Source organism: Phocoena sinus, chromosome 15, assembly GCF_008692025.1.
Source record: "Phocoena sinus isolate mPhoSin1 chromosome 15, mPhoSin1.pri, whole genome shotgun sequence".
Taxonomy (NCBI): domain Eukaryota; kingdom Metazoa; phylum Chordata; class Mammalia; order Artiodactyla; family Phocoenidae; genus Phocoena; species Phocoena sinus.
The window spans coordinates 76020552-76045954 of record NC_045777.1 but is presented as its reverse complement, the minus strand read 5'-3'; the positions used below and the strand labels follow the sequence as shown (position 1 = coordinate 76045954).

General features: G+C 39.9%; 1 protein-coding gene across 1 annotated transcript in view; it reads left to right on the top strand.

The window, feature by feature from the left end:
- AUTS2 (activator of transcription and developmental regulator AUTS2) overlaps positions 1-25403 on the top strand; it is a 1126353-nt gene that overhangs the window by 251932 nt on the left and 849018 nt on the right. The window lies entirely within an intron of this gene.

The window sequence follows — 25403 nt, the reverse complement described above, 5'->3', positions numbered from 1 at the left end:
ATATGTCTTACTGCCTTCAAAACCAGGGTTTAGAGTATATCAAACTGGTGCTATGTCTCCAATAACTCTTTGTTCCAACATTGGGTAGATTACTGTGAGATTTTAAATTCAAATACTCCCATATTCACTTCGTTTACAAAATGACTGTAATAAAGCATATTGTTTCCTCTTCCCTTTTTTTTTTTTTTTTTTCCCTTCCACAGTGCAGCCAAGTGAGAGCAAATCATTCACAGTCAATTTTTTGTTGCGGTTTTCCTTCATGCTGGAGAAGGGATGATGCCACTCTTCCTTGCTGTAGCCCTGTGCTGGGGTGTGGCTCCCTCGCCTTAATTTGTCATCTGAAAGCAATTTTGTTCAATTAAAGATTAGAATTAAATTTCAGTTGTAGAGCTTCTGTGCAGAGGAAATGATGCATTAATGAACGCACAGATGTCATCTTGCAGCCATGCTGTTTGCAGAACAGTTTCTACAGCATTCAAATAATAACAGGAACCCACAGCAGCAGGAGCATTGTTTACTCGTTGACATACAAAGTGGAGACTTCTCAGCTATTTGCAAACCATTTATCATTCTGTATACTGAGAGGGAAAACATACTTTATCTAAAATATTTGAAATAATGACTCCTAAAATCAGATAACATGAGCCTTGATGCCAGGTGCCATGCAGTAAATTGCATAATGCTGTTGGGTTGGAACTGAAGCCATGATTTGTGATGATGCTAATGATCTGTCCAAATAGATGGGAGTTGAGTATAAAAAGAGAATATTCCTAGAAAAAGATAAGGCAACTAGTGAATTAAAAGTATGGTAGGAGAGGGATTGTATTTCACTATTGGAAGACCCATCTGCTCTTCTGTACACATTATGTAAGTTTCACTCTCTGTATTACAAATATCCCACAGGATGGATAGGAAGTTCATATATCTGCCTTCAACTAGTTTTTTACTAACAGACATGAATGAACAGAAAGATTTGTCTCATGTGTAGAATATTTCAGGATGGTAGGCTTTTTTTTTTTTTTTTTTTAAGGGAATTGTATATTTAGACTGTGATATTCTCTGAACTGCTTTGCCTGATGACTGTGACTTCTAGGGAGGAGAAGGCAGCAAGTGGGGAGTGAGGGTATGGGGAGGTGGACAGGGTTTCTGTGAGATAGCATTGGTTGGTATGGTCTCCAGGCCTGGGCCATGCCATGCGCTTTGGCACTCATGGTTACTGTGCATATTTCCAGATGCTGCCCAGACCTGTGTCCAGTGTGTCCCAAGTCACTGTTAGGTTTTTTATATAATCTCTGTGCTGCACAGAATTTCTTAAATGTGTTTTGAATGCAGAGGGCTCTCAGTATCAGGTGGCATCCACCCTGGTCATTGATGTCGATATGGATGAAATCTCACTTGATACTTTTTAATCTCCTAGTTCAGGGACTTTTCTCATTCCTCTTCCTGTGTTACAAAAAGTCTCTGTAACGTTTGACAGGGGTTAATGGTTTCTTTCCTTGAAATGTTTTCTTTTCTGTACCTTCTGTGACATCACATTTTTCTTTTTCTTTATCCATGTCTCGTGCCAAGGCTATTTCTCTTCTGTTCTCATTTCCTTATCTAAACCCCTAGCTGTGCACACTGCCCTGAGTTCTATTTTTCTGACTCTTCTCATTAGCACATCATCCATGATCAAAATGCCATTAATGTCCCAATTTTCATTTCCAGTCAGAATTTACCTTCCCAACTCCATATCTCTGGGTCTGTATCTGGAAATTCCATTAGAATCCCAGTGCGTCTATGATAAAATGTACACACTCTCTTGTCAGCTCTTTTTCATTCTTTCTTTTCAGTAATGCCTACGCCTACGCTCTCTGGTTAAAAATTTTTTGGGTATTTGTAGCTTTCTCCCCCGCCCCCCACCCCCACACACACAGACTTTTTTTTTTTTTTTGCCTCTCATAAGTACTTCCTGTTCCTTGTCACCTGTAAGTCCTTTTTCCTTTTCACTTGTTTTTGCTCCCTGCTTTGTTCAGGTGCTCATTACACATCATCTGCACAGTCTCAGCAACCTCATAGTTGGTCTTGTGGTTCTGGCGTCTCTTGCCCGCAAACCTTCCTGTAGTTGTCTGTCTGTCTGCTTATTTCAACATACTGTTCCAAAGCCTTCCATGGTTTCCTGTTCCCTGACAGATGAAGTTCAAATTTCCTAAGCCTGGTGATTAAGTAGCCCATTCCCTCCCTTAACAACCCAGCTCTATCTTTTACTAACTTTCCCTCGTAGGTGCTCATTCTGTTCTCCTTATTCTCCCATATCTGCTTTTCAAAATCTTGCCCTTGCTAAAGCCCAGCTTAGATGCCTCTTCCAGGAAACCGTCCATGATTACCCACTGGAGTGTACTCTCCTGCTTCAGGAGCAAATGGGTGCTACACTTCTATTAGGCCACCTGCCACATACTGCAGGTATTTACTTAAGGATCTTATCGCCCTGCTGGGTTATAATTGCTGTGATAGCAGGGATCATCTTATTCCTTTTGTATTTTCAATAGAACTTGGTCTGTTAACTTTGGATTCAGTGTGTTGTTTGAAGTACTTGTTGGAAAAATAAGTTGTAAAGCAAGTCCTTTCACATCACAAGCGCTAGAGCATCTTTAGTTAGAGACACCTAGGTGAGATGAGGTTCTGGTATATATCTTACAGGCCTTTTCAGTCCTCTTGTCATAATATGTCGTACCCCTGTGGTAAGACAAGGCTGGTTAGAAAGGTTAAGAGCACAGGATCTGGCTTCAACTATGATTGAGAACTAAGATAGGAGTATTTGCTTCCGTCCTCCCAGAGGTTTCCTGGTATAGTCAGGATTGTGATTTGCTTAGAGGTGCCTTAATCTAGTCACATGTATCTAATGAGTGTGTAGATGCTGGTTAGCGGGCTGGGGGTCAGGACTGCTGGCCTTTCTTCCAGTTGCTTGATGATTCACGTGGCAGGGTTATTGTCAGCCTGGAAAAGGGACCCATGTGTCACTCAGTGATTCTTTAGCCAACTTGAGCAAGATAAACAAGCCCTGGAGACAGGGGTCTTCTGCCAGGCTTAGCCTTCAGGATGTACTGCCAGGTTGTCTGGGGCCTGTTCTCATCTGCCTTTAAAAGAGGACGAAGGAGCAGTGGGAGCTGCTTGACGGGCAGTATCCTTCCCTCTGCTTTGCTGTGGGCCGTCTTAGGTTGTCTGAAGGTCAGGTGACATTTCTCTGCTGTTCAAGGAGACTCCTGACTCCCTGAGCTGATTGTTGAGCTGGAGTCTAGGAGGCAGGCAGGCCTTCAGGACTTGGTGGGAGATTGTAATCTGAGAACCATTGTTCCTGGGCTGCCTGGCTGAGTTAATCTTTCACAGTTAAAAAAATGTTACAAAGAAGTAAATCCAAGTTTCTTGCATGTTAAGCAACCCCTAAAGTTTCCCTTGCTCTGGACAAATTAGAAAACAGTTTATGTGTAAAGTTCGTAAGTCAGGTAGATGCTGTACACCACTGAGCTATAAGCTTCTGCTGCCTATTGGAATCGTTCACTTATGCTAGTATTTACCTTGACCTTGTTGCTCCCTGAGAAGATGGTGTCATTTCTGAGATGAGAACATTTGGCTCAAGTGGTAGGTACATCAGATGCATCTCCTTGTTGCGCGTGACATATCATAAAGCATGTATCGAAGGTGAATGTTAAAGTTCTTGAGTAGAACTTTTCTTCATTTAAATTGTGACCGGTTCACACGTTTAACACAATATCTTCCTGCGTGAAGATCCTTAACACCAACGTTTGGGTGATGAAGACAGTCAATTCTTGGTTGACTGAAGTTTTTATCCGAGGCTGGGTTCACTCTGCCAACCAGCTTATGTGCAGGAACACAAGCTAATTATGAAGCTAAATCTTCCTCAAAGCACATAAGACTACTCCAGAGCTTGATAATGAATGTGTGACGTTTGCTCCATGCTTTGCTTTTTACCACGCTGTGCACACATTCTGACTTGAATCTCACAACAACCTGCAAGGGAGCTGTGATGGTCTGTCCTCCTATTTTATAAGTGAGAAATTTGAATTTCCAATAGATGAAATAGCTTGTATAAGATCAAGCATGACTTAAAATTTGATCTTAGGCCTCTAGGCCATTGCTCTTTCCACTACCCATATTGACTTTTGAATATAAGTGATACGGGCATTAGGCAATTTAGGAGTAATTGTACCAGTGTTCTCCTCTGCTAGCTTGGAAAATGAAGAGCTGTCCTCATACCTATGCATTGTGCTGGAAGAGGTATTTACCTTTGGTTCAGCGCATGCCTATAATACACCTTGGTCCTTCTTGTGAGTAACAGTCACTGCCCCTGTACAACCACTCCTTCTGAATGAAGCAGATCAGCCACTACTGACATGTGAGTTTGAAGCAGTGTGCTGTTAATGCTTGGGTAGGAGCTGTTGGAACGTAGGGTTTTACCTATGAATTATCTAAGCAAAAGACTCTGGAAAATGACATTCTGAACAACTGTAGGGGAAATTATGGAAGGCTGGCAAGAGAGAGAGTTCCACCAGCTTTCATTAAACATATGTAACATGTTTTCTTGTGTACTATATAATGTAAAAGGCAAAAGGTCTGTTGAGTCTTATTCAAGAACCCGTTCTACCTTGATATCTTTGCTAGTCTTCGCTTCTAAGCGCTTCTAATTGCTGTCTCATTTTTGGATATATATTTTAATTCTGACTTGAGTGTGACATTGCTTCCTTTATTTTGTAAAATTTCCCATTTGTGTGTATTTTTTTTCCAAAAGGAGTATGAACTCTTTAGGTCCAAGTTCTTCTAACACCCTTGCCTCCTTTTTATGTTAAACCAAATTCTGGTTCCAAGGGAAACTATGGTCTCCAAGGCTGTTAGGATCTTCTCTTACTCCATCATAGATGTAATTTGCTTACCTTGTATTCTGCTTAAGTCTTACTGAACTCTTACGTTCATTGCATTCTGTGTTCTTGGGACATTGTGAATGCTGTGTGCAAACAGAGCAGCAGAGAATGGCAGGCATGCCTATTACGTAAATTTCCTCTACTTGTGCATGTGTTCCACTGTCTCATCATACTTCACTTACCAAACACAAGTTCAAAGATAATATTACAGAGCATTAGACCAAGAGATGAGCCTTTCTGAGTTCAGGGCCCTGGGTGATTGCACAGGTCGCTCACCCAGCAGGCTGGCCCTGAACTTAATAGATAAGAATGCATGGCAGAGACATATATGCCCATCCTAATGTTCTTTTTGTTTTCACATTGAGGAAAGCACGGATAAGCTCTTACTTTCTTTGTTTGAAGCTCAGGCTTCAGAAATAGGAAAGGTTAGAACATCAATCCATTGTACTGTTCGCCCCTTTATCTATAATTTGCTTAAATGTTTTCTTCCATCTACTTCCTTTCTTGTCATGTTGGGTATGTCCGTAATATATGTGTCAGGTGTTACATCTGCGTGTGAGCCTAAATTCTATTCTAAGCACCAAAATGAAAACAGAATGCTTCTGTGTTTAGTTTCTAACACATTTGGGATACTGGAGTATCTCGAACATCGTTTTAAGGTAGGCTTCTAAAATTTTAGCCTCCCACACCAATTATATAACTCATTTGTCTTCTTTTGGCTTGTCCTATCTGGTGGAAATCTGGGCTTCTTGTGCCTCCTGAGAAAATGGGTTCTTTTTTTTCTTAATTAAATGGTGGTGGACTAACATCCTGTGGTCCAGTGGCTGCTGGGAAGTAGAATTTGTAGAAGATACTGTTATGAGAATTGCTATTAAATTAGCAAAGAGCCCTCTTTGCTGTCTCCGATGAGAACCATGAAGTTGACTTATACATTCAGGGTGGCACTTGATATAATCTATATTCTCAAGAGACTCTCCTTTTACTAATCAAGAGGCTATCACCTGCTCATACTTTGAAGAGAAAGGATAAATGTTCCAGGACTTATAAATTCAGAGAAATAGCTTAAAAGAGTGTAGTGGTTTAAAAGATATGTCTGGCTCTGGAATCAGACTGACTTCAGGTTGTCTGCATAGACACTGGAGAAATTTAGGCACATTTAAGGAACTTAAAAAAAAAGCCCCCAGGGCTTGGGATTTAGTTGCATTTGGGTGGGGGTCAGGCATTATTTTTGTGTGTGTGTGTTTTAAAGTTTCTTAGAAGATTCAGTAAACAGCCAGAGTTGAGAATTACTTAACATTTCTAAACCTCAATTTCCTCATCTGTATTGTGGGAGAAACAGAGTTCCTAATGTATAGGGTTGTCGAGAGGATTAGGTAAATGAGCATACCATCTGGCCAGTAGTTAAGTATATAGTAAATGTGAGCTGCTATTATTATTACCACCCCTACTGAGTCTTTGTTGAGTATGGAAGCTAAAGTATATTTCTTAAGCTTAAAACATGTGCTGATTTGTTAGAAATGCTGCTGGGAATAGAAATTCCCTTAGGTACCTGCCCTAAGGGAATGACTTCTTGGGTGGGATTTGAATATCGTGCATAGCTTCTTGCCTCCTGCCTCCCAGAGAGTGTGTGTCAGAGAATGGCTGGAACCACCTACTTTATGTACTGAGTCATCCCTGGATTAAATACTTCTTTGAGGAAAAAGTTGATTTATTAGATGCTGGGGATATGGTAGCACATCAGGCCCAGTCCCTGCCTCAAGGGGTTCATAGACTGGTAAAGGTATGGAAAAGTAAATGGAAATTATAATACAAGAGGAATAAGTGTTTTGTTAAGGATAATGGAGAACTTAAAGCTCAGTTGGAGATAGCCAAGCAGAGAGGGTTGAGTGAGCTAGGAGGAAATAATATTACTGGCAGAGGAAATTGTGTTTTAAAGAGACTTAAAAGACTCTTGGCACAACTGGGGAACTGGGGAGGTGGGTGGAGTCCAGGAGATGGTGACAAGAAATGAGGTTAGAACTGTAAGCAAGAGCCTAGGTAATTGAAATATGTGTGGACCAAAAGGAGTCCACAAAGGAGATTAGAATTGATCATAAATTGAAAGTTTCATGCAAGGAAGTGACTCACTTAGACTTGCAGCAGGGTGAAAGACTGTAGACGTGGATACCAATTAGGATGTTGGTAATGGAAGTCCAGATGAGGAGGTCTGAATTCAGGTAGTGACAATGGAGTCACAGAGAGGTGGACAGATGGCAGAGGGATTAAGAAGGTGGAACCGATAGGAGTCAGCCCAGGCCTTGTGTCTATTGGATGGTGGGCATCTAGGATGGACGTTCTGCTTGTCTACTCTAAACTCATCATGCTTCCCCTTAAAAACCTTTAATGGCTCTATATTGAGTATAATCTGCCCTAAACATTTTGTTTTTCATCTTTATCTCTTACTAGACTCTTCTGTGAATCCATTGTGATCGTGATTTGCATATTTATCCCTCCCCCTCTTTCCCCCAATCCTTCCTGGATGAGCTTTTTACTCTATCTGTTCTAAAACTATTGCGCTGAGTGTCTAGGCATTTGGCAGTATATCAAGTAAATATATGCATTTGAAAGTCTAGGTCAGCTTTTCTCAAGCACTAGAGAGAATCTTGATGCTCACTCTAAGGCATCATTGAATATAAAGAATTAACTTCTCTCCTATGCATCTAAATGGTACTAGTTTGCTACTTTACTGAAGAGAATAGCCACTTCAATCATTTTTTTTGTTCTGTGGATCAGAATAGAATTTGTTTCTTGCTCCTGCCCCAGTTAGATTGTAAACTTAGTGCTAAGGTTTCTGGCATTAATGTTATTATTATTATTGCTAAATTGACTGTGATGGTCTTCATCAGATTATTAACACAAAAGCCAAGAGGCTAAAAAGATTTATTATGCCCAGTTCTGGTTCTGTTTTTGTGTAGAGCTTGCGGGGTAGAAATGGCTTATAGGTTTCTGTGTGGCACAAATGGTTTGATAGATGCCCTATAGTTCATGTCTAGAAAATGTTGGAGACTTTAGACTTATTTTAGCATATCTTAGGAAGCTCAGAACAGGTTACCCAGTTGAACCTTACAGAGAGAACAGCGTTAACTCTCCATCAGAGGTACAGACTTTAGGGCCCCAGGACTCTGGAACTGAGCCTCTTTTCAGTGATTATAGCCTTCATGCACCCTGTGAACCAACCCGCTGTATGTACAGGAAGGGAAGAACATTGTGACCATTCTGATCATTCCCATAGGAATGCCTAAGAGTACATCAATGAACAATTATTCACAACTAGGTGTTCATATGGACTGATAATTTCTGATTTCATATTGTTTTTTGGATGTATGTATAGGCTGACCTTCTGCCTTTTTGATATAGTCAAGAATTCACTTGATCAGTACTTTCTTGAAGTAACAGAAAGAGTTGTGATCCAAAATACTGAATTTTAAGCATTAAAACTACTTTTTTCAGTGTTTATACAACACATTTCTATTGAGTGACTACCAAGGACCAGACATGGTATTGAGAGAGATTTGATGTGATGTAAGAGTCTTCTCCCTCAAGAGATTAATATTCTAGAACAAGCAGTGGTGATAACTAAGCCACCCAGTTGATCTGGAATTGCATAAAACTTTTACCACAAGCATTGAAATAAGGATTTATCCCCTTTCCAGTAAGCATCTACCCAGTATCCACAAGGCTGTTGCAGCTTCGAGCTTATCCAGTGAAATGGCAGGTCATGCAGACCGATTTGACTTTGGGTGTTGCCGTGACTGGATGAAGTTGGATTTATTTTATCTCCTGAGGAAAATGTGTTGGTGAGCAAGTATTACCACATCTTCCCTTGCTTTTCTGTTTCAACACAGTATCCTATTCAAAGAAGCAAATCCCTGATGTTTTGTTAAAGGAAATCTGTGGGCCAGATCACATAATACTTGGTGTGTTTGATGGCTGCCGGCTGATTAGCTTGGGACTTGCTCCTAGATGTGTAGTACCCCTCCGAAGTCTTCATTGCATTGTTAATACCAAAAGATGATCCCCTGTCACTTTCTTTTTTTCTTTTCTTTTTAAAAATTGAGGTATAGTTGACATATAACATTATATTAGCTTCAGGTGTACAACAAAATGATTTGGTATTTGTATACATGATCACCACAGTAAGTCTAGTTAACATCTGTCACCATACATCATTACAGAATTTTTTTGTTGTTGTGGTGAGAACTTTTAAGATCTATTCTCTTAGCAACCTTTAAATATGCAATATGGTATTATTAACAATACAGTTGACCCTTGAACAATATGGGGTTAAGGGCATCGACCCTCCACACAGTTGAAAATCCTCCTGTAACTTTATAGTCGGCTCTCCGTATCTGCGATTCCCCATCCACAGATTCAACCAACTGCGGATTGTGTAGTACTGTAGTACGTATTTAGTGAAAGAAGTCCACGTATAAGTGGACTTGTGCAGTTCAAACCCATGTTGATCGAGGGTTAATTGTAGTCACTAAATGTGGTTATTTCTTGTAGCTTAATGATTTATTTGCCAAATACTGCCAAATAGAACAGCACGCTGTTCTACACAGGTATGTAAGCTGTGATTTGTAATGTGTATTTATTATACCAATAAATCACTTTAAAAGGAGTACAGGAAAAGGTACCATCAAGATGCTTGCTTCCCTCTGTGTAGTCTAAACCAGAAGTGTCCAAACTTTTTGGATTGTATACCCCTATTGGCAAAAACGTTTAGAATAAGCACCTCTGTTAACTATGTATACATACACATATAAAAATTGTATGTACTACTAGACAGTATATTTTAGAGATCATAAAACACACAAAATTAGAAATTATTAAAGAATGAGGTGAAAAGCATTTACAAATATACATTTTACTGTAGTCTTTATCCTGGTAGACATCTTACAGATCACTGGTATAGACAGAAAGTGCTAAGGGTGCTTGGGGAGTAGATATCATCCCTAAGGCACATGGATGGAGAGGGAGTTACAGGCGAGACATAACCAGTAAGTCATGGCAGGGCATGCGGAAAGACAGAGTCGCTACCGTGGGGTTGGTGCAAGCAGTAGGGAGCCATGGGCTTCTTACAGGAAGTCCTGAGCTAGAAGTGGACTTGTAGAAGGCGAGTGGATGGGATAGAGGATGGGGGTGTATTTGTGGAGAGAACGTGAAGAGACAGGCTAGGGTGCCATTCCCACAGAGAAACTGAGGTGAGAAAGGCAAACAAGGGTGGTGGCAGGTAGGGTGGGGAACTGGTGAATATTTTGGAACTGCTGTGGAGCCAGCAATTTTTTTTTTCTCTTTAGACTTTAAAAAATTTTACTAGGGATACAGAGGTGCATTACATAATGGTAAAATATACAATTCTAAACTTATGTGCATCTTATAGATTCAGAAGTACAGAGCAAAATTTGACAAAACTGGAAGGAGAAATTCACAAATCCACCATCAGTGTAGGTGACTTTAATAATATCTCATTAGTAATCAGCAACTTACTTTTAATGATCAGACTGCTGAGGAGGAAGTGAGTCTTGAAGGCTGCAGGAGAACAGTGGTGTGTATCAGGGGAAACTCAGGGTAGGGAGGCATACGGGGAGACCTGGCCACATCCCAGAGCCTTATTATGCCCAGTTCCACTTCACCTTTTTAAGGACTCCAACAGTGTTTTCAGGAAATGGTTTATTTACTCCCTCCCCTTCTTCTTTCAGATTAAATAACAGGAACCAGTTTTCACCACTAGGGTCAAAGCTAAGTTATTAGGGGGCAGGAAATACTTTCCCAGTTCTGTTATCTACTTTCAGACTTTCTGCTCTTTTACTCCTCTGTTGGAGGAGATAGATGTGTAGCTACTGCCTATGCAGCCCCTGTGAAAGTGATGGATCTGAGGCTTCCAGAGATCAATCTGGCACAAGAAGTAAAGAAGCAGCCGCATGGCTCTCTCTTAGAGGCAGAGTTTTCTTCCCTTGGACAGGATAGAGCTTTAATTGAATCCAAATCACATCTAATCCCATGAATGCTGGAGAGCAGTACATTTTTAACTAGAAGAGCATCAATTATTTATTAGCCATGATACTAATTTACCCTGAGTGTGTGTCTTAGAGCTGGCTCTTCATCCCTGTGTGGCCACTGATGTAATGCCATTGTGCTCCTGTACTCAACCAAGATCTCTGAATTTTCTAGCCTTGTGTTTTCCTGAAGCTATTATTTTTTTAATGTGTATTAAAATATTTACTCACTGATATCATCTTGCACTGCTCTGAAAAGAGGAGGAGAAGGTGGGGATTCCTGTTGCTGTGGCTCTTCTTTGCTTTTACACCTGAGGGCTATTTGGGAGGTCATCTCTGGGGGAGCCTTCACTCAACACTGGGCTCTGGGAAGTGGAGTGGGGCTTGCCAGCTGTACTTTGATGCTGCTGCTTTATCTGTTATTTGGTACTGTTGGGTTCCAGGATAAGTCTCTGGATCTCACAGTTACAGATGTTTGAGACTGCCCCTAGAAAATGCCCGCAGGTTTTGGTGTCCCTTATAACATCCCCCTCACCTCCTTGCCAGGTTAGTTGACCCTTCAACAACATGGGTTTGAAGTGTGCTGGTCTACTTACACATGGATTTCTTTCAGTAGTAAATACTGCAGTGCTACATGCCCTGATTGGTTGAATCTGCAGATGCGGAGCTGTGGATAAGGAGGGCCGAGTGTAAATTATAAGCTGATGTTTTACAGTGATAAGTGTAGGGCACCCCCAGTTCCTGCTTTATTCAAGGGCAAACTGTATATCCATATTCTACCTGTTCGTAGAGTAGTAATTGTGATGATGGCTAACAGGGACTCGGCATCACTTAAGTCCAGATACTATTCTAAGCACTTCGTGTGCATTAACGTATTTAACTCCCACCACAATCCTATGAGGTAAACAATAGGATAACAATCCTATTGTTATCTCTAAGTTACAGGTGAGGAGAACATTAAGTTACAAGTAGTAAGTATCAATAACTTGTCTGGTGAGCCTAGTACGGGCTATGGAGTGAAAAGCTGAACTGATACACATGCCTTGCCACGTAACCAATCACAGCCTTTAGTCTGTTCATCTGAAAATTGGTTATCAGTGGTACCTGCTCACCGGATCTTGGAGGGTGTGCAATTCTGCACATAGTAAACTTTTAAAAAGCATCAGCCACCACCACGACCACCCACCATCACCACACCCTCATCTGCACCATCATAGCCACCTGTCCAATCATATGAGATACTTCAAACCCCTAAGGCAGTCTCAAAGGATAGTTTGCTTTGGATGTCAAAGAACTGTTGAGCTTTACTCCGTCCTTCCTTGAAAATACAATGGCAGGAAAGTTGGAAATGCTAAGTCTTCTTCCAAGCTGGAAGTCAGGTAGGACATTTTCAGATAGAAAGGTAATTTTTTTTTTTCCTGTTCTCTTCTCTCCTCCCCCATCTACCCCTGCTCACCTCTAGGGGGTAGGGATGAGGGTAGATGGACTGGAGGAGAGGGTGGTGAGAATATTGGTAAAAGAAAAAAGTAACCACCAAAAACATGTGTGCAGAGTCACTCCAACATTTAATTAAGGCCTGCAGCCCTTTGTCAGCCAGAAACTCTTTTCATGGTGAGAGAGGCAGAGAACCTTGCCACTGTCTCTAGAATTATTTGTATAATTCAGCAGCTCTTTTCCTCAGATGCTTACCACACGGGGTTGGGGTATAAAGACGTACGAGTAGAATTGCTGAGGTTCAGACACTTGTGTTCACTGTTCAGCTGAGAGCCACTTAGGCTGTTCTTGTACAAATGCATTAGATTATGGTTAAGCAGCTTATGAACATAAAAACACATTAGAACTTTACAGCACTCTATAAATTATAGTTTTTGCAGCATTCACAGCCACAATGCTAGGTAATTACATTCATTAATCTACTACTAAGAGCACATAAAGTTGCCTCCCAAACGGTACTGTATGTGTCAGTGCTCAGCTGGGAAGAGAGCTTTTCCCCCCCCTCCTTCTTTGTTCCATCTCTCCCTGTTCCATTAAGTCTTACGCAGGAAGGTTTTGGATGGTACATTGAGGGATTCCCTAATAGAGTCCAAGAAACCCATTTCTTTCTAGGTTAGGCTCCAGCAGGAAGCCTTGTAGGTAATCTTTTTATGTTGAACTACATCTAGTAGCTATTCTCAATGCATATATTTTCTTTTTGGAAATGGACAAGTGTCTCATTTGGAAAACCAGCAGGGGTAAAGCAGTTGAAAAGAGATTTATGATGGAATCAGTAGCAAATGCTTTTTCATGACTTCTTTTTGCCTGTCTCTAGGAATGGTTTACATGGTGGTCTTTTAAAATTTTGGATGTATCGTGAGTACAAAGGGTTGCTCTCTTCCCATGCCAAACTTTCCTGAAGTTTCCATCTTTCCATTCCATGTGTTGATGGGAAATGCATTTCTTTTCTTTCTTTCTTTTTCCGGCAACTTTTGCACTTCTCATAAATTATGGAAGGCAGATTTGGGAGAAAAAAACAGATGAAAATTTATGTGGTGTTGTTATTCCAAAGAGCAAATTGTGGGTTTTTTTGCATTATTTTACAGGTTAAATAGACCAAGTGATGTGCTTATTAAAAAAAAAAAAAAAAAGGAATAGAGATGTATGGAAAGGTTGAGTCCCAAACCACAGTGTAAATCCTGGGCAGTGCTCAGACTACATACATCCCAGGCTTCTGCATTCGGTTCCGTGCATGTGTTATGATGGCATGAGCTCTAGAGCCACACAGCTCTGCATTGAATCCTGGCGTTGCCTTCAAGCTTTGTGACCTTGGTCAAGTTAATTCATAGTAATAGAATAGCTAACTTTAGTGTATTCCAGAAACTGTATTAATTTATTAATTTGAGTAGCTACTTTGTAAGTTAGGTGCCATAATTAGCCCCCATTGTATAGAAATGAGAAAAACTGAAGCTTCACAGGGTGTTGTGATAATTAAAAGAGGTATTATAAATATAATATACAGTACCTCACTCTGTATACTGAAAGATACTCAGTACACACAATCTTGAGGATATATGGAAAACAGGTCCCACCATCTATCCTCCATTGCCAGATATAACCTTTTATAATGACTAACGGTTTCCCTTTGTAATGACTAAAAACTTGATTGCATTAGCTAGGAAGAGGAATTCCTCAGTTAGCATTTATTATCTACTTTATGCTAGGAAATATCCCAGGCACTTCCCACAGATTTTATTGAGCCTCATAACTCTATCCCTGTATTTGAGGAGTAGAAATGGAGGCCTAAACAAGCTGGAGATTTGCTAAAGGTCACAAAGCCACAAAGCGGCAACACCAGTGCTCAAACCCAGATCTAACTGCCACCAGAGAGGGCACCTGCTTGTGTCAGTCCTAGATAGAGCAAAAACACAAAGGAGGAAATGGGAAATGAATAAAGAGGATGGGCGGCAGTGAAGTGCAGTAGTTTTCTTAGAAGGAATTTTCCGTTGTGGGAAGTAATCTAAGAAAATGGTATGATAGGCTCTCTATCAGTGAAAGAGTTTGATGTAAGCAGCTTTGGCTTCATGTCCTTCAAAGCAGCCCCCGTTTTTAGGGTGGGGTGCAGAGTCCCTTTCTTCAGCAGGCAGGATGGCATTCTTGTTCCCTGAGGAACTGAGAAGTATTTGGGACTCCCCATAACACTAAATGGTATTGTAACACTGGATAACTGCTGAGAAGAAAAATGGTTGCTCTGGTGTAAATCAGTGTGCCGACGAGGGAGTGACAGAATTGCAGGGTGGGATCAGCCTCAGCATCTTATTTCCAACCCAGCTCTTCCCGCTCTTACGAAACAGCTGCCATATTGGATTACAGTTGAAATCACCGGAGCCTGCTGCTCATCAGGGCAGGGCTGATGCTATTTGTGGCATGGAGTGTCCTAGCAATATGATAGCAACTGGACAAGCGAGAAAGGGAAGCCTCCCTCTGGCACGCTGCCATCCAAGTTATAGTTTAAACCACAGGCTCAATTTTTGCCCCATAACTGATTTCCCTACCAACCTATCTGCTTATGCCCATACCCTCCCAACCTCAGACAGCAGGCCTGGCCTTTATCATTTCAGGTCCTGCAGAGCTGTTCTCTCTTACTGTGGTACTGATGTCAGTTTTAACAGCCATCGTGTATATCGACACCTCCACTGATTGCAAGTGTATATGCTGTTTCCAGTTTGTATAGGCAGTGGTTACCTCTCACAGGCTATGAAGGGGATTTCACCTTTATGAATGTAATTTGCTGAGCTTATGGTGGCATCAGTAAATCCTCCCAGGATGTGGAAGGGTTGATTTTCCTACATCTAGATGACATTTTCCAGCCCCCTTTCCTCATGGGATCAAGGGCCAATGTTACATCTGTGTGAGAGAAGTGAACGAAATTGTTTAAAGAGAAGGAAGTTGTTTAACGTATGTCTTGCAGACACAGTTTCTAAGATATATGCCTGTGAGGATGTACAGGTTTCCCCCACTATCTGAAAGTCGGGCATTCCTATGAAACCTTTCATAAGCCAAAATGACATAAAGCCAAGAAGCAATTACCTTAGGACACAATCTTGCTAAAGGATACACAAAATAAATTGAGATAAAGCACAGATGCTTACAGACACAGTTCAAAGCTATGGCAACTTGATGCTGAGTGTAGTTCCCAGGAAGGAGCTTGGTGGTTCCACTCTTGCTGCTTGGGGTGGATGCTGCCCTCTATAACACCTCTTTGCAAAACAGACACTGAATGCTATTTTTGCTTTAAACCTCTTTCCATAAAAGTGAAAGTCCTCTTCGGATTTCTTTTGGTTAGGGAAGACAGATGCTGATACAGGTTTTTTGTAAAAGTCAAGTGGTATGTAGTGGACTTTGGAAAAGTGGGGGATGCCTGTATGTGTGTGCCTTAGGCATGGGCAGAATGGGTTATGTGTCAATACTTAGTAACTCAGAACTCTACTGAGTTAACTGTGGACAGCACTTATAGAAAAATTAAAGTGCTGCTTCTTAAAAATGGGAGAACATTTTCAGAAGGGACTTTCAATGCTTTCAGCAAATCTCTTTGGCTTATGTTTTTATGTAGAAGTCATTTTCTCAAGTCAGACATCCCAATTGCCTATTAGGTAAACACAGAAAGCGTAGATTATGAGTTAAAGTATCGACAGCATTTCAAGTGCTATCAGAGAACATTTAATTCAGTTTAATTTTGTGATAAATCTTGTGTTTAATCCTCTGGTTACTCTGTAATCATGTCTCTATTGATCTTTTCTGAATGACTGCCTGCAGTTTAATAAACTTTGCCATTAACCCAGAGCTTCTAAAGGGAGAGATTGATTCCATTATCAAACCTGATAGACCCAATAAGTACCTAAACATCACTAAGTCTATCTATAGGAAGCTTTGGTATAGAGACAAGCCTGTGGCTTGTTCAGCAAACTGAGTAAAAATGTGGACAACTTGGCATGACATAATTGCCTCAGAATCAGTATCCAAGTCTCTTATGCAAACTGACACTGCCTTTCATTTCTCCAGTCAATGTAGTAACCAGTGGAAAGGACAGTCTCCTTTCTTCCCTCAACTATAATTACAGTATGTAATTTTTTTCTTATTGCAGAAATAGCTTTAGAAGTTTATTTGGTCTGTGTCTCGGGTCAGTGGGTACACCTTAAATGTACACCTTAAAAACACTTTTCGGTGTTCTGGAAAAGCCTGCAGGATAGTTCATTTTATTTTCACCCATATGATGCTAAAGGAAAGAAAATGCTTCTGGCTAAAACCTGAAATAGAAGATGAGGGGTCGGTGATAGGAAAGAGAGTGGAAAGGGAGTGTGCATTCATAGGCTGGAACTGTGTGAACAAGCTCCCAGACTGGGAAGACTTTCCATGAAACTTGTGTACATGTCTCATTTAGTGACAGAGCATTTGCAATATGCGCTAAACAAGAATTTGTTTTTTTGCACCTGTGGGTATTTATAGCTGCTGTCATTATCCATTAATATTTATTGAGCCACAAAGGCAGAACATGTGGAATTCAGGGACTGGAGCATTTGTATAGCTTCTTATTTTTTTAAGGTCAGAAAGGTGTCATTCTCTGCCACTTTTCACCCCTGAAATAAAATGGTGAAAATTGTAAGTTTTAGAGAAAAGCCAAAGCTTTTATTTCTGTCTGGATTTTTATTGCTGATTTGAATCCTTCAGAAAGAGTTCAAACATTTGACGTCAGTGGCATAGCCTTTCCCTAATTATGCTTTGGAGGGGAAATGGAGGTGAGTAGAGGATTTTATAATGAGACAGTACTAAACTATAATTTAAAATTTTCTTCAAACAAAAGGTCATAATCCTGACACTTACAAATAAGGCTGTAATGACTTGGTGTTAGGGAAAGAGAGTAGGATTAGAACCAAGGGACTCCAAGTTTGTTGACAATAGCTGACTGTCTGACTTTGGGATGTCATTTGTTTACCAAGCCTCGGTTTCCTAATTTAGAAAGTGAAAATGATGGTGCCTGCTATATAAGGGTATTAGGAAATAAAGTGAAATGATGATTTTACCTTGTAAACTCTCAACTCCCAGTTGCTATACTAATATTAGTGGTTATAAAAGTCATAAATTAGTCCTTACTTTATACTCAGAAATTGTCTGACCTTTTATTCAATGTCTAGTTCTCAAATCAAAGTCAAGTTGGGACAAAAGAACTCGAAGGGTGCTTTCCTGTAAGAGAAATCTCACAGAGATATTTAAAGGTCTGGGAAATATGATCTGGAAGAAAAACTTCTATTGAATCAGTGAACTCTAAGCTACATTGGTTGAATGTTTTATATGTGCTAAATAGCCTCCCAGGATAATAATAACATCAGGGAATTTAATGGAACCTAAGAGATTATCTCATGGAGGACACTGAATTTATAGATACTGAAATAGGTTGGTCTATGCCCTTGGCAAGCCAATTAAAATTAGTTTGAGAAAGGCTGTAACAGTTGTTCGTGGAGTACAAGGAGGTGTGTATACACATGGGCATGTTGGTTCTCTGCATCACTGCTCTGTAAATGAAGGAATGCTTCCTCATTTCCAATGGGAAGTTGACTACAGTTTCTGGGAAGTTGGGAGAAAGTTAGAATTGTTACTCAAGTAATAATTATTTCATAGTTCTCTTAGAATTATTACTCAAGTAATAATTATTTCATAGTTCTCTAAACACCTATCTGAACCACTTGAAAAACTTGAGCCATAAAGGGATTGTCTGTCATCCACGTACCCTTCCCAATATGCTGTGTAAACTATTTATATTCAGGGCCCACATAATGTGAATTTTGCCAGAAGTTGCTTTTCCTGTTTCTAAATATTCCCAAACATTAAATTACCTTTTGTGAAATTGCTTCCTGTCTGCTGAGTGGAATGTGCCTCTTGTGCGTGCATGTGAGTGTGTGAGGGTGTGTGTGAGTATGTGAGAGAGAGAGGGATTGAGAGATTTTGTTCTACTAAATGAGCCTCTCCTAGAACTGGTTACTTTTACCCATCCGCGACCTCTGTAGCCCTAAGTAAAGTCAAATATCAAGGTGCTCTCTGCCGCCTGTTAATGGAGGTTTGACTTCTTAATAGCCAGAGCTAGAAGGACATATTAGTGGTCTTCCCTTTTGTCCCACTTCGTAAGATTCGGAGTCACATCAGGATTTTTTTTTCTTATTCTCTTCTGGGGAAGATTAAAGGATCAGAACTGGTATAGCATTATGGCAGGAAAGAATGGAGGACTCTTCCATGGCTCAGAATCCCAGTCTTTATTTTGCTTTCTATTTCTCCTCTGGTTCATTATTTCACTCTGTTGGAAAACTGAAATGAAAGGATGCACTGTATCTTTCCTTAAGTAATTAAAGATTCATTGGTCGCTTAAAGTGAAGATGTGGTAGTATGTGGGTATCTGGGGAAGAGAAGAAATTGGGAACATTTTAAGCGAAGAAAACAAAAGTCTGTACCTTATTACTAATCTGGATATGGAGAGGTCTCCACTGGCTAATCAGGGTCCTTGTCTCGAATATCTGGATGATAGTATCAACCACTCTTGATTTTTCTGTGAATAGGGAGGTATTGAGACTCAGTAAGGTAATTTAGCCACGAAATCAAGCCACAAAGATGATGGCAAGACCTGACATTTTTCCCTATAAGTCTCCTTTAATCGTTTTGTTTTCTCTTGGGTTGAATAAGGTAACTTACGTTACCTCTTGAGGATCTGTTCACTCCCTCTTAATACATAGGGGAATAATAATGGCTTTACCAAGTATGTGGTGGAGGATAATGAGTTTGAAAGTTCTTGGTTAGAAATGTGAGGAAGGAGGAGGGAGGGACTAGTAGATTCATAGGGTGCGGGCACAGCCTCTAGAGTAAGAGGAGCATTCGTGGTGTCCTCCTTTCTCTGATTCACTTGTTCAGACACAGCTCGCTGTGTGCCTCATTCTGTGTTCTCTGCTAGGAATTCAGGGATGATGAAGTTATAGCCTCTCTCCCTGTGGAGCTAAACCTGAGTATTACAGGGAAGGCCCAGTTACTAACTGTCTTGCTGCAGTGTAGTAAGTACATTAATTAACCCTTTCCCCATCTTTTGCGTAGAATGCCTAGTCAGAAATGAGTAATGGCTAATTAAAAGGGGTATCATCAGCACTACACGTCCTCTCGAGTGTGTGTGTGACCTCAGTGAATTAGATTTGAGTGGATGAGAAAGCAGTAGAAATTTGCATCTGCTCGCCTCTCTCGAGGCAGCAAACCAGACTCCTGCCCTCCGAAAAGCCTGAGAATTGTGTGGTGGTCACTTTCTCTTCTGGCTTCCATTATGCTCTCCTCTGTTGTGTGGGTTCCCGTCCCCTTTTTTGGACTCACCCTTTGTGTACGTTATTGCCCTTAAGCCCTCGCTGATGAGATTTTCTGCCTCAGTCATGCTGTGCTCAGCTCTCAGAATGCTGCTGTTATGGAGGAGTTAATTTTTTTTTAAGGTTTCCTTTTTGTCATGCTGTATTTCTCAGATTATCTGGAGGGACTGTAATCCAATTTTAGGAATCCTTCAGGGCTAAGAGCCTAAACTGTTTTAAGCAATAGCATCTGGTTGCCAGGGACTCAACCACTTTGAGCATGTTAAGGTCTAACAGCAGCCAACTCTCAATTATCTATGGGAATGGGAGACTGCTGGGACTCTTTCAATTCACAGAGTGCACAAAAATCTCCCTTAAGCTGATAGTTGTGATCTCATCCCATAATTTAGGAAAGCTTCTCAGCGGCCAGGGTTTGAGGTTTTTCTTTTTGCTCCTCACTTCTGCCTCTGACAATGGCACCACACCTTTGACAGGTGTTTTCACATGCTGAATTTGTCTGTGCTTGTGCTCTCTCTTCTTTTTAAACCTTTTTTTCCTCTCTCCATTTGGATTCCCTTATGTCATATGCATCATTATGTATCACATATAGTATTTTAATAAGCTGCCTCTTTGTTTTTACATTTAGGAAAGGTAAAAATTTATCTGTGTTTTCTTTCTTTGCTCTTTGATTAATGTGTTCACGAGAGAGGATGTGGCCAAACAGTAACCAACGTACTTGAAGGAAAGATAGGAAAAGCTCTACAAAAGGTTAGCCTCGGAATACCTGAGAGAGGTGAAGAAAAAAAAGGCACAGTGTGAACTCCACCTTATCGCTGACAGTGATGTGAAGACCGGGCACTGCTCCTCGGTCTGACTGAGACATTCACGTCCACAGCTGAGTTGTCTCCAGTGGAACGTTCATGGCCACATTATAGGCTAAAGCCAGTCCTTTCAGAATGTGGCCCTCCTGTTGTTTCAGGAATCTGAAGGATGAGTTCCTTTTGATGGACACCCAATGTCATCTAGTAATTGGTAATAACAATATGTCAGTTGTGCATGATGGCCAGGGGTGCCATTTAAAAAACAGTTCTATTGAGGTATAATTGACATACCAGTAAATTGCATGAATTAAAAGTGTAAAATTTTAAAAGTTTTGACACGTGTATACACCCATGAAACCATTGCCACAATCAAGACATTGAAAATGCTCATCACCCCAGAAGTTTCCTCATGTCCTCATATAATCTCCTTTTCCTGTACCTCTAAGGGAACTATTGATTATTTTACATTTCTGTCACTATTGATTATTTTACATTTCTTAGAATTTATTGTAAGTGGATTCATATAGAATGTATTCTTTTTTGTTTGATTTCTTTTACTCAGCTTAATTGTTTTGAGATTTATTCATGCTGTAGCATGCATAAATAGGTTATTCCTTTTTATTGCTGAGTAATAATATTCCATTGAATGGTTATATCACAGTTCATTCATCTGTTGATGTACATTTTGTTTTTCCAGTTTTAGGCTATAACAAAGCTGATATGAGCCTTCATGGGCAAATCTTTATGTGGGCATGCATTTTTATTTCCTTGGGGAAATACCTGAGAGTAGAATGGTTGGAGCATATGGTAGGTATACTTTGAACTTTTAAAGAAACAGCCAAACTATTTTTTTAAGTGGCTGTACCATTTTACATTTCTACCAGGAGTATATGAAAGTTCCTCAACATCCTTGTCCATACTTGAGATGGTCATGCTTTTTCATTTTAGCCGTTCTAATATGTATGTAGCGGTTATAATTTGCACTTCCCTAATGATGACTGTTGCTAAGCATCTTCCCATGTGTTTATTTGTCACCCATATATCTTCTTTCGTTAAGTGTTGGTTTACATTTTTTGTCCTTTTAAAAAATTGGGTTGTTTTCTTTTAATGTAGTTTGGAGAATTTAAAAGAATATATTCTAGATACAAAACTTTTATCAGATATACACTTTGGAAATATTTTTTTCTGTTCTGTGGCTTGTATCTTCATTTTCTTAACAGTGTCTTTTGAAGAACAGAAGTTTTCATTTTTGATGAGGTATAATTTATCAAGTTGTTCATTTATGGATTGTGCTTGTGGTATCTTATCTGAAAAATCTTTGCCTAACCCAGGGTTACAAAAGTTTTCTTCTAGACGTTTTAGGTTTTACACCTAGGTTAATGATACATTTTGAGTTAATGTTGCTAATTAGATTGAGATATGGATCAAATTATACATATCTGTTTTGCATATGGATATCTACTTGTTCCATCAACATTTGTTAAAAAGATTATAATTTCTCCACAGAATTGTTTTTGCACTTTTGCTGAAAACCAGTTGTCCATATATCAATAGGTCTATTTCTGGACTCTCTATTCTGTTGATCTGTTTCTTTATTTTTATGACAATACAGGGCTGCAATTTTAATCCAACGTGAAGTATAGCAATAGGAAGCACCTTACTTGCTTCTTGCCTAACCCATTTTAGAGTAATAGCTCACCGATTTGCACGAGTTCTGGGATCCTTTCTTAGATAATCTAACAGGTGGCAAAATGCCTGGCATATAGTAGGTATTTCGATTTTTGTTTTTAAAAGATGAAAACATGAGGGATTATTTTCTTGAATGCCATGTTATTTGTAAATTCCTATAAGTCTCCTGTACTTACTAAAAAGTTTAGGCCCTGAAAGTCTGTTCATAAGTCCATTTGTTCAAAACTCCAAAGTGGGGGACCACTGTGAACATATCCATATAGAGTTAAGTTTTAAAAGCGCTGTTATGTTTTGTTTCTCTAATTTTCACTTCTTATTATCACTGTAAACCCTTTTACTTCTTTTGCACTTAAGAGAAGTATTGGAATCAGTGTTTGTAAAGCCATTCAAAAACAGATACAAATGCAATATAATAAACCAAGAAAGGACTTGACAGACTAAAATGACAGCACACAGCTGATAATGTCTCGTGATGGTAACAGAGAAAGCACTTTTTCTTTTTCTCCGGGCGTCTTTGTTATTTTCTTTGCAAATCCCTAAGATCAAAGAACTAATAGAAGAGGTTCTGCTTAGATTGCACCCCTCTTTCACACATGTACGTCCACTTGGGCACATGCAGGCACACATATTTGTAAGTGATGGGCTGCCCTCGCACTAGTTTGGCTGGAAATCAGATGGAGGCTCTCTTTCTAAAACCTATTTCATGCAAGGCAAGCGAATCGTGCCCTCATTTGCTGTTGTCTCTGACTTCACCTCTAATCAGCAAATGGAGCAGTGCAGCCTACACAGGGTTCATCTGCAATTCGCTGCTCTCCCTTAGTTGGTGCAACACGGAACCATTTCATTTTGAACTTTTAAGAGTGGCAGAGGAAGCCTTTAGTGGAAGATTGTAATTTGGGAGAAAGGAAAGTCAAGAGCAAGATCGCCTATTTTGAAGAAAGGCTGGGTGTTGGAGGAGATTGCCTTGGTTAGTGGGTCTCTGAGCCTCCCTCTCAGCATATGCACTGCTGTGGCCATGCCCTCCATCACCAGTGACCTAAAAAATCACATAATTTTAACTATTCAAGAAACTTGTTCCCCGCCTGTTGTACATAGCTTGTGCACTTACCCCCTCTATTGCCAGAAAATATGTCTAAATCATTTTCCTCCCAGCTAGCCTTCTGTTGTTGGCTGGTTGGCTTTCTTACTTCTTCTGTGATTGTCAAATGAATGCCTTAAAGCATTTTTTCCAGATCTCTTCCTTATCCTCCTGCCCCCGTCCCTTGCTAGTGTGCTAAATGCTTCCCTTGCTGAGTATGGGGCATAGTCATCTTATTTTCAAAAACCACTGTAGATAGTTCTGATAGACATTAATTTTCTTTGGGAACCATGGTGATGACTCAACAGGCCTTTGAAAATTGCCATTCATCAATCCTAAAAAGTTATTGTATAAACCAGACAATCTTTCTTCTTATATTGAAGCAGTACTTTATAGGCTGCCCAAGTTTCTTTAAGGAAGTTCTTAAATTAGTTGCTGATAATTTGTTGGTGGATGGATATATGCACATATACACATGTATATAATCATGTGTGCAACTCTTTAGAATGTTATAAGGTGAGTAGTTTATAAGCTATTTGTCTTTGAGTGTCATTGCTTACAATGGACAGTTTTTGTCATTTCACCCCCCGCAAGACAGCCATTGAGAAATGAAGTGATTATTTTACTTGATACACAGTAAACAGTCTGTATAGGTTTATAGAGGAAACAAACAAATAGCAGCCTGTTTTTTTCAGGAACTGTTCCAAAGGGTCTATGCAGTAATTTTATAAAGAAAACTGTATCTTTGAAAGTATAAAGATACTCTCTAAAGATAATCTTTGAAAACCTCTTATGTAATAAAAACTTTAAAAAGACTACATTCTTTACCTCTTAAGCTATCACCTCTATACACATATTGATCCTCTCTTTCTTCCCCTCTTCCCCTCAGACAGTCTCCAGAGTTGAAAATCTCAATATTAATTGCAGCTGAGATGATTGTATTGCTGCTGCTAAGACTTCAGCAGGTCTCTTACAAGCTAATGTCACGGCATGGGGTCCATTTGCTCTGTGTAGCTATTCTGTGGTGCAGTGAGAATGCCTTGATTAATATGCTACATGAAAATAAAATGGATTTAGAAAAAATTATACCATACTCTCATAAATATTAATTCACATTTGTATGGAATTGCACATATTTTTCAATATACTTTGGAGCACCTTCAGTATGAAAAAAAGATTTGGTCTCCGAAGAGAATGGCATAATTTTTTTCTAAAAGCACAGCTGATACATTATTAAATATCATTTGTTGATTAACCCTATACTCTACATCCATATGATGTAGGGCAGTAGGTGGACAGTGTGACAAAGAAAGGTGTTTTTTTCAGCCTGTGGGGAGTTTATGTATTACCCTTAGAAGCGGTACAATTTAATCGTATTATATAGAAGCAGTCCCCAGTGGGACTCACCTGGCTGCTTCTGCTAGTGTTGCCATTATACCTGAGTGTTTTTTAATGATAGCTGACTAAATTGCTTACATTTGAGGCCAGATTCTGAGCAGATGTCTGACTTAGCTGACTGTGGTAGTGGACATTGGACAAAGCAATAAACACAGCAGATATTTGTTGAACATTTGTCGAACATTTGTCATCGGTTAGGCATAGTGTGCGAGGTTCTGAGACTGGAATTAATGGCTACATGTACTTGCTTCGATCTCACCTTGTCCTCTGAACGCTTCCTCACCACATCTTCATTGCCTTGGGAGACCTGCCTCTTCAGTGGCAGAGAGTAAATCATCTGCAGTAGAAGCAGCTAGAAGTTAGACCAGAAGCTACTCATTTGCCTTGTAGGATTATTATTTTTGATATATTCTTGCCCCAAAGATAAGGCCCTTCTCCTTTTCTGGGGCTTCTTGCTATTTGCTGTGATCCTTCCTGTGTGCCAGCAGTGCCTGCTTATTTGGGTTTCTTGGTTTCTTGCTTCTATCAGCATTTCTAGCTTGCTTCACTCACTCTATGTTAGAGACAGCTTGAGATATTATTAAATCACTATTGTGGTTTATAGATTTGGATATTTTAGTTGT